This window comes from Tiliqua scincoides, chromosome 1 (genome assembly GCF_035046505.1).
Source record: "Tiliqua scincoides isolate rTilSci1 chromosome 1, rTilSci1.hap2, whole genome shotgun sequence".
Taxonomy (NCBI): Eukaryota; Metazoa; Chordata; class Lepidosauria; order Squamata; family Scincidae; genus Tiliqua; species Tiliqua scincoides.
Genome location: NC_089821.1, coordinates 198,630,288 through 198,645,725, shown reverse-complemented (window position 1 = coordinate 198,645,725; position 15,438 = coordinate 198,630,288). Strand labels below are relative to the sequence as shown.

Below are 15,438 nucleotides of genomic sequence, written 5' to 3'. Positions count from 1 at the left end.
GCACAGTATGGCATTACGTCACTCTGATCTCATGTAGGGACACACAAGTGGAGTCTTCAGTAGTGGGACCACACAAATGCTCCACTGTCAGAATGGGAAATAATAAATGGTTGATGAATACACTTGTCTTCCAAAGACCTTACAGAAACCCCTCCTAAATCCCTCTTTTCTTTTCTAAATTTATTGCTGCTCTTGCTCATTTATCCCTGACCCATTTCCTGTTCTTGAGGGCCCAATCCTATCCAACTTTCTAGATCCGGTGTAGCCACAATGCAGCCCTGTGGTGAGGGAACAATGTTTCCATACCTTAAGAAGACCCCACCGACTGCCCCTCCACCACAGGATGCAGCGCACACCCCACTGGCACAACTACACTATTGTTGGCAACCTTCAGTCTCGAAAGACTATGATTGCGCGCTCTGAATGGTGGTTCTGGCACAGCATCTAGTATGGCTGAAAAGGCCGATTTGGTACAACTGCACTAGCACTGGAAAATTGGATAAGACTGGGACCTTTGACAGTTACCAATCCACAAAGAATCTGTCCTCTTATTCCATGAATGCTCAATTTAGGAAAGAGTCTTTGGTGAGGGACTTTGTTTAAAAAAAAAAGTCACTGTATAGTATAAAAGTCCAAATATACAATACCCACTGGATCACTTCCATCCACATGCCTGCTGAAATTCCAAAAGTCTCTAAAAAGTTAGTAAGGCAGAACTTATCTTTGCAGAAACCGTGATCCTCCTTCAGCAAATCTCCTTCTTTGATACACTGAATGCTTTAATGCTTTCTACTAGCTTATCTGGAACAGACATTAAACTGACAGGCCCTGTAATTTCCTGGATTTTTATTTTTTTTTAATAAATTGGTGTTACATTGGCTACCTTCCAGCTCTCTGGCCTAGAGGCTGATTAAAGAATGTTCTGTATTTTTGTTAGAAGATAAGCAATTTCATGTTTGAGTTCTTTAAGAAAACTTGGGTGGATGCTATCTAAATACAGTGATTTGTGCATTTTTAATTTGTCAGTGTGTTCTAGAACTTCATTCCTTGCCACTTCACTCAGCTCTTCAGACTTCCACCCTGAGAGGGTCAGTTCAGGCATGGGTATCTGTCCAATGTCTTCTGCAGTGAAGACAGATGCAAATAATTCATCCAGTCTCTCTGCAACCTCCATATTTTAAGCTTCTGCTATACGCTCCTTGTATTTCTGCTTCACACTCTGTATTATCAACTTACATTTCTTTTGCCAGAGTTTGTGTACGTTTTGTTCTCATTGAGAAAAACTTCCATTTCCTGATGAAAGAGTTGGGCCATGTCCAGCCTGTCATCCAAGGTCATTTGGCCCACACAGAACGCAGCTTAGGAGTCTCACCTTTCATCCAATTTACCATGTCCCTCCGTTCCCTATCCAGCGCACGGCAAATTGGGTGGGAGGCTCATCTCCCAAATCAAGCTCAGCGCAGTTGCTTCCAGAAGCTTGGCAACCCGGAAGTTCAGCAACGTCGTGATGACATTATTGCCAAATATCCAGCCCTTTTGCCGGAAGGTTGCTGACTCCTTGCTTTAAAGCTTCCTTCACTGACATATGCTCACTTCCACTTGGACCTGGTGGTGTCTTTTCTGCTGAGTTGTATGCATTCTGGTTAAGCTTCTGCTACTGCTGTTTTAAATTGCCTTCACGCTTTCTAGAAAGAGCTGACTCTTACTTTGCCTTTCAGCTTCCTCTTTACTAGTTCCCTTGTTTTTGAAAAGTTCCTTCCAATTTTCTCTTTTATTTCTCTTTCCCAGTAAGATATGGGCAGCGTACACTTCTGCCTAACACTGAGATTACTGCTGTAGCTTCTGCTCTTTTCGCATAAGGCCTCCAACTCTCTGCTTTCTCTACCCATCAGAGACAGCAAGACAAGCAAATTGTGTGCAGAGGACATGCCTGCATGGCAATATTGTTTCCACAACAGGGCTCAGTCATTTTCTTGGAACATTTTCAGGTTCTCCATGCTGGTTTCTTACAGGTAAAGTACTACAGTCTAGTTTTGCTGGTTGGTTATGCAAAGAGGGCGCATGACACAGGTTGGATCAAGACATGGGTACTTCAGCCATTGTGATTTGTTTACTGGGGTCTTCCATGCATGTGTTAAACAGAGGCATCCCTGGCACACAGCACTGATTGGTCAACAGTGGCAGAGCTGCCAGGGACACTGTCTGAATGTCTGTTAATTCTGCTATCTAAGTTTTAATTTGCACTGCACTGGCACTGCTGGACCAAAGAATAATCTTGTCGTTTTCTAGTTGAAACAACACAGTTCCTCCTACTGCTCTGCATCTGTCTGCCTACAAATAGCTGAGATAATTTTTAATTTTAAGTGACGAGTGTTGCACTTTGCAAGCTGCAACATAAACAAGACCATACTTACATATAAAAAAGAAGCACAATATTCTATATTCATTTAAGAATTTCAGAAAAAAGAAAATTCAAATGCTTTTTAAAAAATCTATTGACCTTATTCAACGTCTCTCTTTACCCATGTTAGCCGAATGCCAAATCAACAGAGTGAAAAACAATTACTTCCTATATCCAATGTCACAGTATAAACCACTATAGTTTTATGTCACATTTACATTCATGAATAGTGTTACTTTGATTTTCAGAGACAGATTTTGCGATTATATTCATGCGCACGATCCTGTCAAAACTTTGCAATAAAAAGAAAATACAGGTGTGCGCTGCTTAACGGCAGATGGCATATATGACGGTAGTCGAAGCACTATAATGAGGCAATCGCGTCTCCCATAGCCAACAGCAGAGTGCCTGTTTACACAACAAAGGCAACAGATTGGACTGAATGTTCATTTAATGACCTAATCGCATAACAACAGGGATAGGAGAATGTATCCCTGTTGTTAAGTGGCGCACACCTGTACTATAGATTTCAAGGGGAGAGATTTAGGACCCAGTCCTATGCTTTCACACTGCCCCGTGGTACAGCAGTGCAGAAACAGCCACCAATGTATCCTTTTGGGCTAGGGAAGCAGCTGGAGGTCTCCTTAGGGCAGCATTTTTCAAACTGTGGGTCAGGACCAACTAGGTGGGTCGCAAGCCCATTTCAGGTGGGTCCCCATTCATTTCAGTATTTTATTTTTAATGTATTAGACTTGATGCTCCCATGGTATGTGACTGCATTTGGAGAAATGTTACAGATCCGTACTTTTAACTAGTACTATGTATAATGTTTTAACAATGATAGTCAATGGGACTTACTCCTGGGTAAGAGTGCAGCCTAGGATTGCTAAAAATGTTCCTGCTTGATTATGTCACTTCTGGTCATGACATCACTTCCGATGGGTCCTGACAGATTCTCAGTCTAGACAGTGGGCCCTGGTGCTCAAAGTGTGAGAACCACTGCCTCAGGGTAAGGAAATTTTGGTTCCCTCTCCTCGTTTAGAGCCCTGGCAACTTAATCTTTAACTGGCACAGAACTGAAGAGACCTGTGTCAGCCGTCATCCCCACCCCCCTCTTGGGCCCGATCTGCCCTCTGGCCTGCCCCCTCCACCAGGGAGAAGTGGAGATTGGTGAAAATTGTTCATCAAAGTCAAATTGGGGCTTTTTCCACAATCCTGTTGTGCAAAAATGCATAGAATCTGGTTGCAGAGCTCACTGAAACAAACTGGCACTACACTCATGATTAAACCGTTCTTTTCTCTGCATAAATCGCAAGGTACAATTTCAGTTCTAAATTGGTTTTTGACAGCAGTGTTTGACCAGATAAGGATGAACAAAGCAAGACCAAATAAAGACAAGATGGGATAAGTGATGATGAAGCGGTCTGTACAGCATCTTATTGACGCCATTTAGCATCTCTATCATGACTTTTGCAAGTATTTAAACACCCTGTGCCAGTGCTGTACCATATGATTGGCTGCGAGTTCAATGGGACTTACTCTCTGGCAAGTGTGTATAGAATTGCAGTCCAAAACACTTATGCAGCCTGAGTGTAAAGTTATTTATTTGCACAGAAAAGACCACACATATATTTGATTTTAAGAAGAGCTTAATTAACTTCCATCATTGGGCTAATGTTTTGCAGCATGCATGTTTGTTTTTTCCTCTGATCCACTGCCACAGAACTAAAGGGGGTTGAAGAGCATCAAGTGGGCAGGAGCACCAAGAACCAAGTGAAAGGACACACCTAATGCACATCAAAAGGTTTCTTCAATTCCACACATTTTCACACATGTGACTAGAACATGATAGTTTTCAGAGGCATAATTTCTTTTGGTGATAAGAGTATGGTGGAAGGAGATATGGGATAATAATCTAACTCAGTAGTTCCCAACGTCCTACTTGGAAATTGGGATTGTGGTTTTTGTGGCGGCTGGGGTGGGAGATCATGATTGTGCTGCAGCTATCACGGCGATGCCAGGAGCAAGGGGCTTTTACACTTAATTGGGGGATTGCACTGGCCTCCAGGAGGATCCAGGGGGCTCATGCAAAAATCAGAAGTGCCTTCTGATCAGAGATAAATGTTGTATACAGCAGTGCAGAGGGGGCTGCGAGCCCCTTGAATCCTACCTGGAGCCCCCCAGGTAAGTGTGAAAGCCCCTTGCTCCCAGAGGTGCTTCAACCTCTGCAGTGACACTGGGGAAACCATTTCTGAGTCACTCCCCTTAAGGTGGAATGGTCCTCTTCAGGTTCCTCTGGTGGGTCACGACCCACCAGTTTGGGAACTACTTATCTAACTTGTAATGGCCCTTCTCCACACTGCGAAAGTTTAAGTTCCAAATAACAGAAGATGCAGATCTAAATGTAGGATACAACATGTTTTAAATTTGGATAAAAAAGGGAAAAAAATTAAGGAAGACAGCATAAAACGTTGGTTACTGGGACTGTATTTCAACAGAAAATGTTGGTTACTGGCTGGTGTGTGTTTCGCAGTAAAAAAATTAGAGATCTAGGGATTGGATGTAATATGGTCATCTAGTGTATGAAGGGTCTTTTCTGGTAATATGGGTCTGGATGTAAATGTTTCCTTAATGGCAGAGTAATAGACTTGTTCCCTCTTAAAGAAGTGCATTGCACAGGGCAACCCTGCTCAGAATTCATTCTCTTAACAAGTATACTGCACAAGGGCTCTGTGCAACTCTGCCATTTTTGAGATATTCTCAATGGAGATAATTAGGACTTACTTTTGAGTAAGTATGAACAGGCTTGGCTTACATTATCTTCTCTCAGGAATAACAGAAAAACATATTAACATTCCGTGGTCACACTGTTCCAATAATGCTACCCAAAATCTTGCTAGCTCCATGTGCACTATTTCTATATACAGTGCAACAGATAAAGAACAAAAGAAGAATGGGACATGGCCCTGTTCTGTGTTTCTTTTTGCTCTTTGCCATAAACCTTCACATTTGAACACACTGTGATGCAGCGGCTCCTTGTGAGTGTTAGATTCTTATGCATATAGAGCAGCAGTTCCCAAACTGTGGGTTGCAACCCACTGGTGGGTCCCAACTAGATTTTTGGTGGGTCATGTAGCAGAGGCTCCAGTGAAAATACGGTTGATGGAAAGATCAGATAACTAATTGCTCAAACCTTGAGGCTATTAAAATATTATATAGCCGCTAACCGCCCTCCAAAGAGTTCAGTACCTGCAGTTTGCAAGACTGCTAATTGCCTTGCAAAGTACTCAGCTTGCACAGTTGGCAAGCATGGGTAAATATAGGGAGAGAAACATCTGAGCATCTTTTTTCTGGTTATTATTACTTAAAAAAATAAATCTAGAAAGGAATATTTTTATCTGCAAGGGCGTAATCCAAACTCGCCCTTGGGCCGGTACAAGACTCTTGCACTGGCCCAGAAGGATCACAAATGTGCCGTAAAGCACGTTTGCACCTCCTCTAGAGTTGGATGGGCTGGCGCAGGGACATGCGCCAGTCTGTGGAGGCTGATTCCAGCCTCCGCACCCACACAAGTAGGGAGGCTTGCATTGGCCAAGCTCGGCCGACGCAAGGGCCTGGGAGTGGAGTGGCTTCAAGTTGCTCTGCTCTCCTTGGACTTATGCCACCTCCTGAGGTGGCGCAAGTCTGAGGAGACCCATTGGGGCTGCAGTGGCTTATCTGAGGGTAAGGGAAAGAATTTCCTCTTACCGCCAGCTGAGCCACTTTGGGCCTCTATCTTGCGCTGGATACAGCGCAGGCCTCCTGGCCTGCCTTCTCCAGTAAAAGATAGGATTGTGCTGTAAGTCTCATAAACCTACAGTAGTGGGTTCTGATAGAGAGTCATTTTAAAAGGTGGATCCCAGTGCTAAAAGATTTGGGAACCACTGATATAGAGTTCCATGCACCTACAAACTTTCCCTTTTTCTTTAACTGAAAGAACATTTCTACTCCTACACAGGGATGTGTTCATGAGAGCATATATAAAGCTGGGACCATGACAGCAACCTAGATTAGTACACCAAGTTTCACTGAAATCAGCGCAATTTACAACCCAATTCTTCACAGTACTCAGAAGTACAGTAATTCCCCTTGAATTCAAGTAGAGTTTCTTCAGAGTTAATGTACCTATGACAGAAGCCTTAAGCATTTTTTGGCAACTTTAACTTTCTTTAAGACTAATTTTTAACCAGAAGTACAAATATATTTCAGATATTTCTACATGCACAGATGCTGACTGTTATTTATACGCCATGAAAGCAAACAAGTTTAGGCTGAAATCTTATATACCCTTACCTGGCAGTAAGGCTCGCTGAAAACAACATAACTTATTTCTGAGGAAATATGCAAAGGATTGCTGCATTTGTTAGCCAATACTAAATGACTGAAAACAGAGGAGAGATGAAACTCCACTTACCTGTCAAAGGCCATACCATAAGGTTTAACACTGTCAGGAAGAAATCTCAAATGTGGAATAGCTGCCCAATTTGTGCCTGCCTTTATCACCAAGGTTCCCTCCCAACTCCAAACCGCTCTGCAGTTTTCAGTGGCAAGCTGGAAAATGGTCAGCAATTTTTTTCCTTGGCTATCTCAAAATGATAATATATCTGGAGAAAACTGGCTCTCTATATCCCCCCATTTTGCACCCTCCTATCTACACATGTTTTTGGTATGCTTTAACGCCAATGAAGCAATGATATGGTAATGCTGAGCTTATGACTTCATGCTGCTCTAATACGAGAGATTAGGAAGACAATATTTTGACACAAAAACAGAGTAAATTCAGGGCACCGCCCAGTGATGCTTGAATCCTAAGTCACATTTCTTATTTAATATATGAATGCAGCTCTATCTATGAAGACATTATGGGTTTTGTCCTCAAAGAAAGGACACACTTCACTATGAATCTCAGAAAGTAGAATTTATTTATTTATTTATTTATTTTAGAAAAGGGATCAGAAAGCAATCACTCTTGGGCTTGTCATTTACTTCATTTGTTTGTATCTGCTAACTGGACAAAGAGGCACATTTGAGAGCAGTGCTCCTGTTATTTTAATAGGGGAAGAGCAGTTGCCCCCATTCATTCCAGCATAGTGACATTTCCAGTGGCTATTTACTGTGTTTCTTATGTCTGCGAGCCCTTTAGGGACAGGAAACTATTCTGCTGTGTAAACCACTTTGTGAACTTCTTTGTTCAACTTCTCTGTAAAGTGGCACTGTATATCCTTAACAATAACATTTCCACAAATATAACTGACACAACATCTTAAATTCGGTGAGCCCGCTAAAAAGTCATCTGAAAGACATTTCAAACAACAGAAGTGTTCATCAGATATGTTGATTAGAGCCTAAATTTACTGAGAGCATTTCAAATCTCATGTAACGTGAAGGATGCTGGAAGAACCCTTCCATGTAGTAGAAGTTAGTGATAATGAACCCAATCCTATCCAACTTTCCAGTGCTGATGCAACTGATGCAACCATGCCAACAGGGCATATGCCATATCCTGTGGGGGAAGGCAGTCATGGAGGCTTCCTCAGGGGTAATGGAAAGTTTGTTCCCTTACTAAGGAGTTGCATTGGGGCTGCATCAACACTGAAAAGTTGGATAGGACCCTATGTCTCATTACTGCAAACATGTGGAGCACAAACTAAGACCAAGATAATGCACACATTTAAAAAAACTTCAGTGAGCACTTGGGGGACATTTTTTTAATCACCAAAAGCACCGCTTGTGCTTTCCCCCCTTTTAATATCACCATACACCCTCCTACCTGGAGGGACAAGCTGGGAGAAGGCCCAGCTTCACTTGTCTACCCCAGATGATGGCACAGAGTGCCTTGTCATCAGACCTGGATGCAACTCCATAGCGTGCAACCCCATAGTATACAGCACTATAAACTACCTTACCTATCTGCATTCGCTGTCTGCATATCCTTCTGGCCCATTAGCAAAGCAACTGCCTTCTATACAATGCAAGCATGTTCATCACCACTCTACTGCCCAAGTCAGTTTCCTTATTATTACTATAGCAGTGTTTCTCAAACTGTGGGTCGGGACCCAGTAGGTGGGTTGTGAGCCAATTTCAGGTGGGTCCCCATTCATTTCAATATTTTATTTTTAATAGACTTGATGCTTCGTGTGTCCTAACAGATTCTCATTCTAAAAAGTGGGTCCTGGTGCTAAATGTGTGATAACCACTGTACTACAGGCTTCAACAGTAATGTGCACATATGAAGGATAAAGCAAGGGCAAAGCCTCAAACAGGCACTCTTATTTATTCATGAATGCCCATATATTCAGTTTGGCCTTGATACTGACAAAAACACCAGGTGTGCCCACATGGCCTTTCAAATAAAAAAACAAAACCTTTAAAGTTCTTGGAAACATAGACAGGACATGGCACTTGCACTGCCAAATAGCAAGTAGGCTTCTGGCTATACAATTGTAGTACAGCAGATAAGGAGGTGAAATACATCATATGCATGCAGTATCTTTGGGAAGACAAACACAATGCCAGGGGGTCAAGGCGGCCTCTGCAACTGTGTTCCTTTTTCCTTTGCTGAATCTGTTTCCCTTTTTGTTCTTCCTCAAAGGTTCTGCAAATCAGAGCTGCTGCACTAGAAACCTAGCTAAGGACTTTTAAAATTCAATACTTGCTAGCAGTAATTCTAAAAAGATTCTCATAGGAAAGACAGGTTAAAATGTTTTTATAAAAGCTATTCCTGATGTTTGTGTGGGAAAAACAAGAATGGAAAGTTGAACACTTTGAATAGAACACTGATGAAACAAATATTGCTGAAAGTTTGAAAGGTAACCAAAGATGATTTACCTTCCCACTTGATCATAAATCAAAACTGTATCTTTCTCTTTCACACCTGAACACCAACAATGAGAGAGAGAAAGAGAAAGACTGAAAAGTGTCATATGTGAAACTGGTCTGATATTTTGGAAAGGACAGCTAAGCACATTTATGACATGCAGGTAAGGTCCAATCCCTGGCATGACCAGTTAAGGCAGGCAAAGATTTCTGTCCAAAACCTTGGACAGCTGCTGTGTCAGCATCAGCAATATTGAGTTAGATGGAGCAATGGTCTGCCTAAATAAAAAAATGGAACTAGGGCTTGAAAAGATGCCTTTTTGAAATGCTGAAGAACTGCTGCTAAGCACCACAGACAATCTCATGCTAGAAGATGGACCAATGATCTGTATCAGTATAACACACTTTCTAACTCATATGGATTCTCTCTGCCACTTTTCCAATGCAACCATCCACCACGACTAATCAGTTTGCGATTCTGACATAGGGAGCCATGGCCAATTGCCCAGTAGGTCAAGGGAACTGTCACTCAAAAAACTGTGAGAACCAATGCTCCGAGAAACAACTTTGAGAACCAATCGTGCCCTTTGTGGGGAAGGAGTTATTATTATTAAGAACATTTATGTACCATACTGCTTTCAAACAAAAAGTCCACAAAGCAGTTTACAGGGAAAATCAACTACATGCTTTCTTGTCCCAAAAAGATGCAGAAAAACATCAGCAACAGCTATCATGAAAAAACTGTGCTTGGGTGAATAGGGACACTTATTCTCTCCCTGCTAAATTTAAGAGAAGCACCACTTGAAAAAATGCCTCATTGCCCAGTTAGCAGGGTTGATTTTTTGATCCAAGTCATGCTCGCCTAACGGGCTCCAAGAGCAAGGCCAGAACTTTAACCTCCCAAAGCTTCACATTTCCAGACTTCACAAGTCACAGGCGATGCCTTCACATCAATTCCTGCTGATGGGTCACTGGAGCAGCAGAGGAACTGTATTTGCAAGGACCTAGTACTGCACACAACAGAGGGGAACTGAGACTACTGCCAAAAAGGTCAGTTCTCATAGTGATGGAGGCAGGGGAGCTCAGCAAGACACAACTCTCTAGGGACCAGTCAGATCATCGGATCAATACACATGCTGCCAACCCCCTCCAGTCTTGTAGTGCAATCCTATGCATTATTACTCAGAAGTTCCATTTATGTCATTGGGACTTACTCCAGTCCCAGGTAAATCTGTATATGACTGCAACCCTACCAATGTTCCCCACACTGCTGGGTTCATGATCCAGATCCTTCAATTATTGTGGAAGGTATAGGGAACAGAAGAAGTGTGGTTCTCCTGCTTATCTGGAGCAGAACTTTTCTCCGAGTTACGAACCAACCCTATGCACATCTGCTTGGAAGTCAGTCCAACAGACTGCACACAGTTCAACAGGATCTGCTCCTTTAGCAAGCCTGCACAGATTGCCGCCTTGCAGCCCAATCCTATGCATGTCTACTCAGACATAAGTCTCATTAGAATCAGTGGGGCTTACTTCCAGGAGTGTGGATAGGATCCGGCTGTCAGTCGCAGCTGAACTTATTTTTCCTACTCCACAGGCATAGAGGCCAATCCTATGCCTATCTATTCAGAAGTAAGTTAAATTATCGTCAATGGAGCTTGCTCCCAGGTACGTGTGGATAGGATTGTAGCTCAAGACTGCAATCCTAGCCACACTTTCCTGGAAGTCAGCTCCATTGACTATAATGGGACTTACTTCCGAGTAGACAGGCACTGGATTGGGCTGTATGGCTGCAATCCTATTCACACTTTCCTGGGAGTGAGCCCCATTGACTACACTGGGTCTTACTTCTGAGTAGACGAGCATAGGCTTGGGCTGTTAGGACCCTTTTCCAACACGGCAGCGTTGCCGGGAAAGAGCGCCTCTGGGCATCTGCAGAGCGCACTGCGCGGGCAATGACGCCAGCCCTCCTGCTGCCACAGCAAGACTGCCCCCCACTCCAGCCCCCAGGCTGCCAAGTCACCCGCGAGAGCAGGGCCCAGGTAGGGAAGCCCGGGCTGGCGGGCCGTGCCTGGATGGAGCCCGCCGCCGCGCCCTCCTCCTTACCTCTCCGGCCGCCTGCTGTGGTGCAGCCCCCTCGCTGGCTGGCGGGCTGGCTCACTGCATGGCGGTGGAGGGTGGCAAGCTGCTGCTGGGTGCGCGGGGCCGCGCGGAGCGCACGCAGGGCTTTTGCAGGCGCGGCAGCTCCGCCGCCAGAAGGAGGAGACCGCGACGTCACCGCCAAGGAGCCCCCGCGGCCCAGCCGCAGCACTGGATGCCGCCGCTGCTTCTCCAGCCTCCTCTGGGCGCCTCTTCCCGCCCGGCAGCGGGGCAGGCGTCTCCGGGCCGGGGAGGAGGAATGCGGCCCCCCTGCGCCCCTCGCGGGACGGCTCTCCTCCGCCTCTCCCTGCAGCTGAGTCGCGCAGCCCCCCTCCCCGAAGCGCGCCTCTGGAGAGCCGGCGGCCAGCCGCTGCTGTGCCGGGAGAACCACTTCCAGAGGGGCGTGATGGGGGAAGAGGAAGGGGCTTCACCCCATGCGCAAGCCTTGGATACCGCATCGCCCACACCCTCCAAGGCTTGCGGCGGCCTCCGTCCAAGCCCAGCCACACTTCCCTGGGAGTAAGCCCCACACTGACCATCATGGGACTTACTTCTGCGTAGATATGCATGGGATTGGGCTGTGAGGCTACAATCCTATCCACACTTTCCTGGGAGGAAGCCCCATTGACTCTAATGGGACTTACTTCTGAGTAGACATGCATAGGGTTGGGCTCTGAGTGAGGCAGGAGGTGCAATTTTCCCCTTCCCTTGTGTTATTTATGAGGTTACTCCTACCTACACCCACTGTGTTGTTGGCCTAGCGCAGCGTTTCTCAAATTGTGTGTGTGGACCCACTAGGTTTCAAGTGGGTCCTCACTCATTTCAATATTTTATTTTTAATATAGTACAGTGGTTCTCAAACATTTAGCATTGGGACCCACTTTTTAGAATGAGAATCTGTCAGGACCCACTGGAAGTGAAGTCATGACCGGAAGTGACATCATCAAGCAGAAAATCCTAGGCTGCAATCCCACCCACACTTAGCCAGGAGTAAGTCCCACCGACTATCATTATTTAAAAGCCTATATATAGTAGCATGTTAAAACTGCAGAACTGTAACATTTCCCCAAATGCAGTCACAGACCAATCTAATATAATAAAAAATAAAATAGTGAAATGAATGGGGATGCACCTGAAATTGGCTTGTGACCCACCTAGGGGGTCCTGACCCACAGTCTGAGAAACATTGATATAGTAGATTTAATGCTACCAGGCTATGTGACTGCATTTAGGGAAATGTTACAGATCTATATTTTTAACAGGCTATTGTATATACACTTTTAACAATAAAAGTGTATACACTTTTATTGATAGTAAACAGAACTTACTCCTGGGTAAGTGTGGGTAGGATTGCAACCTAGGATTGTTAAAAATTTTCCTGCTCAATGATGTCACTTCCAGTCATGACATCACTTCTGGTGGGTCCTGACACATTCTCATTCTAAATGTGAATCCCAGTGCTAAAAGTTTGAGAACCACTAGCCTAGAACATCTCCCTCCCCACTCCTCTCCTGCTCCTCCCCACCCTCGCCAGACCCTTGCATTGGCCAAGCTCAGCCAACGCAACCTTCCTTGCCAGAGTCAGCGCAGAGGCGGAATCCGAACTTGGCCCTGTGTTGGCCCAGCCAACTCTTGAGGAGGTGCAAATTTGTGACCCTCCTGGGCTGGCGTAAGGGATTTGCACTGGCCCAAGGCTCACTCAGGATTGGGCCCTGTGACAATTTAAAAACTAAGATTTCTTAGAAAGAAAGAAAGAAAGAAAGAAAGAAAGAAAGAAAGAAAGAAAGAAAGAAAGAAAGAAAGAAAGATTAGGAGCAGTTTGAGCAGTTTTGCTCAAGATTTTGAGCAGTTCCTCTGTACCACCTAATTGCACCAGATGGTAATTTTGTGTCCTTAAGTTCTCAGTAGAATGGCAATATATGCAATTTCACAGTTCACTTTCCAAATGCATAGTCCCTTACCATTGGCTGTGGCTCCAAGCCCTGCCTGTTGCCTGAATCTTATGAACCTCCCTCACACATCCCAGGCATATTCCTATGTGAAGGGTAGCAAGACCTGATCAAATATGTCTAATGTGCTAGCACTGAGGGAAGACTGGAATGAGGAACTGGAAATGAAGGCTGGGGAACATCAGTGGAGAGTAACAGGAGCCACTGATTAGCTGTCACTACCAATTCCCAAATGAATGAACTGTGGTCAATCCAACAAAAATGGGTTTTCCATGCCTACTGTACTCCCTGGAGGCTTTTTCAAAAGAAACACGTTGTCTACATGTTGGTGCTTCAGGGTCTCTCCAGACAACCTACAGCATAGGAGTTTCTAAGGGGCCTGAGATATTTGGTTCAACGTGTTTACGAATTTAATGCAGGTGATTTCACTGAAATTCTCTGACATGCCTGTTATTTTGAACTATGTGGCTTGGAGCTTCAAAGCATGGTAGTGTAAGTGAATAGGAAGAGCTTTGTCCACAGCCAAACAGAGAATTCAACTGCATTGGAAGTCCAAAGATGCACCCTCTATACACCAGTAGATTGAAGATGTGACTGTCTAGCATGCAGGCTGGCTGGCTGCACCTTCAGTTCTTCAGTTAAGGAAGAATGTTAAGCAAGAAGCTCCTGTGCTGCAAGTGCTACTACAGTAAATAAAGTTACTTGTAATTGACATGTGGGTTCCCCTAGATATCCATGGATAAGTGAAACCACGAGTGTTGAATCCATGGGTAGGGCCCGCTGCCTGTATCTTCATTTAAAAATAAGTAAAAATGAAGCAAACAGACAAATGTTTCCTGTATGAGTGTTGTGAGGACACAGTGGGACAAGCCCTGAAGTTATGAATGTGATGAAATAAAAAAATTAAGAGGTAGATTATAAAATAACCACCATTGTTTATATAGAGTTATTACCTGGACTAAGAGCCAAACTATATGTGACGCTAAATACATCACTGTGTGGTCACAGGCTTAGGGTTCTTTGCACACAGGAAAGAAAAAGCCATTCAAAGAAAGAGTCATGTGTTGTTGGCAACCTTCAGTCTCGAAAGACTCTGGTATCGCACTCTGAATGGTGGTTCTGGAACAGCGTCTAGTGGGGCTGAAAAGAGTCATACAGAGCCATTATTTGGATTGTGCCTGATGTGCAGAGATAGATGGTAATTATCTCTATGCTCACAGAAAAACACTACAAAGCAGCAATTTAATCTTAAAAATGCCACTTACTACAGTGGATAGCTTGCTGCTTCAAAGTGGCAATTTTTCCTGCAGGAAAACAGCATGATGGTAAAGTGTTAAAGACCCTCTGCAGTCCTGATCCCAGTCATGGCCCCATGTGGCTCCAACAGACAAGTAAATACATCTGTGTGTCTTGTGCATTTGGTCCTAAACTGCTCAGAAGTGCCAGAAGATCCACCCAGTTGAGCCCAGAACTTCCCAGTACCAGTGGTGTGAATTGGCTGAGAGACTTGCACCACCACTGCACCTAGCTACAAATAGAGGCACCCCGTGCAACTTCTGTGTGATCAAAGGATCTCTAGGGAATGCTCCCATTGAACAGGAGAAAGGGCAGCAGCTGCTGCATTCGGCTGCAATCCTACTATAGGCCTTACTTCTGAGTAGACATGCATAGGATTGGGGTTGGGCAACCCAATCCTATGGTGCCCGTAGTGTGGGGCTGCCACAGTGCCAAAAATGGCTGCTGCAGCATCCTGAGCGCTAACCAGGCAGCACAGGTGGTACCTTGGGAGAAGGGGACTTTTGTCCCATTACCCCGGGTAAGGCAAGTAACCCTGAAATGGGGCTACTTGATTCTATGGCAACCCTTGGGGCACTATAGAATCAAGAGCCTCTGTGTCAGGCAGTGGATCTGATGTGGAGGCTCAGTGGAACAAAGCTCCACTGCTCCCACCTCCCTCCCACCCTGGCACGCCTCCTTCTACCCCCCCTGCCTTCCCTCCACCTTCCCCACCCTGGAACACCTCCTCCCCGCCTCTCCCTACACCCCCACCTACCATTCCGCTGTCTGTTGGTCTGCACAACTACTGAGTGGCAG

General features: G+C 44.8%; 1 protein-coding gene across 1 annotated transcript in view; it reads right to left on the bottom strand.

Moving 5' to 3' along the window:
• The window catches only part of DSE (dermatan sulfate epimerase), a 44,164-nt gene extending 32,567 nt beyond the window's left edge, over nt 1-11,597 (bottom strand). Inside the window, exon 1 of the mRNA XM_066610961.1 lies at nt 11,363-11,597. The gene's annotated coding sequence lies outside the window, so the exon portion shown is untranslated. The remainder of the gene's footprint in view (nt 1-11,362) is intronic.
• Between the last annotated feature and the right edge of the window lie 3,841 nt (nt 11,598-15,438).